Raw genomic sequence first — 1,809 nt, 5'->3', positions numbered from 1 at the left:
CCTTTGTCAAAAACGGCCTGGACCAGCTTAAGAAACCGGAAGAACTTATGAGAAAAGTAATGGAGGAAGAAGTAAAGAAGATCAAAGACAAGTGGAATAAAGAACGAAAGGATAAGGAAAACTTAAAGAAAAAAGAGGCCTTTGACAAACTCAACAACAATTGGATCATAATACAGGAGAAATTCCGAGCAATAGGTCATCCAGACTGGATTCCAGAGAAGGAGAAGAAGAAGAAGAAAGGAATACTGGCAAAAGTGAGAACTTGGTGGAAGCAGTGGAGGAAATAAAAGAAGAAGATGATGATGAAACCCAAAGGCCCTTTTCAGGGCCACTCCAATTTCTCGAAAAGAGATCGACTTTTAATTGCCAACCCCCCCCCCCCTTTTTTATTTTTTTTTAAAATCCCATTACAGGCCCACGATTTATTTCCATGTTAATTTCCCATTGTCCCTATACAGTCCCACGATTTATTCCCCATGTTAAATTCCCCTTGTCCCCAGACAGTCCCACGAACTATTCCCCCATGTTAATTCCCATTGTCCCTATACAGTCCCACGATTTTTCTCCATGTTAAATTTACGTAGTCCCCAGATCGTCCCAGGGGTGTTTTTAATGATAAGTCCCATTGTCCCTAGATCGTCCCACTTAACTACTTACGTATTCCCGATTCAACTATTTATACATACACATGGTTACTGATTCCTTATTCACATCCAGTTGGGTATTCACTCTTTATTAACAGTTCCATAAGTAATTGGTTATAACTTACTGATTAAAGATTAAAAGCCCTTCAGGGCATGCATTGGGGTTATTCTAACCCAGTTAGAGAAATAAGAGTGTTCTTTGGTGCCAGCTATATAAAGCTGACTAGAGATAAATAACTATGTGGAGAAGGGGTTAGGATATTGGTGGATATACATAATTAGTAAATTGAAATAGGATTAATTAGGTGTGTTAGATGTTGGGGTCGCGTTTTGTTGTGCATTGCGCGAAATATTAGTATTTGTGTTCGAAAAGCTTACTAATGACTTAAGTAAACGATATTCTCGCGGGGAAGACATAAAAACACAGACGTGATCTATGTTACTCAACGGAATACACAAATACCAAAAGTGATCAGAGATAATTGTAATATTTTTGCTGTGTTCAATGGTGTTGATATACATACTCTGCGAAATATTCATCAGACTTGGTGTAGCTGTGATATGGACATAAATAATTTTAAAAAATTCTTTAGTCGAGTTCAGACAACCTCGCATGGGTTTGTGACGATAAATTTACACGATCCTCGATCACGATACCGAGTCGGTTTTGATAAAAAATTTAAATGATAGCAGCAGAGAGGGCGAAGTCTCATACTCGGCACCCAATCACCGCAATCCTTTTTATTTGTTGTTGCGATTTTCAGTAAGGCTTATTTTTGCAATTCTGTGGCTTCATCCTCGCTTCATGGGAGGTTATTGTAGGTATAATGGTACCAATTGCGCTAGTCCAGGTGGGCGGAGCTTAGGGTGTAGGAACATTGGATTGAGAAATAAAGAACAACACTAGCTGTGATAGGTGCATTATGTAAGAGTTGTACTTTCTGTTAGGCTTTAAAAAAAAGTTGAGCCTCTTGGCAACATGTGAGTTTATGTTAATTTCTATCTAGATCATATTTTGTATTTTTTTATGATTTTTAAAAAATATAAATATAGTACACATGGCTGAAAATGTGCTTGTTGTGACTAGATAACTCTTACCCCTGTCTAGTTCCAGTAGAGTTATCTCTCTTAAATGCAAACTGAGTACCTGGTTCTGTCATAATCA

The sequence above is a fragment of the Sinohyriopsis cumingii genome, chromosome 2 (assembly GCF_028554795.1).
Source record: "Sinohyriopsis cumingii isolate HCF-2022 chromosome 2, ASM2855479v2, whole genome shotgun sequence".
Taxonomy (NCBI): Eukaryota; Metazoa; Mollusca; class Bivalvia; order Unionida; family Unionidae; genus Sinohyriopsis; species Sinohyriopsis cumingii.
This window is presented reverse-complemented; position numbering follows the sequence as displayed.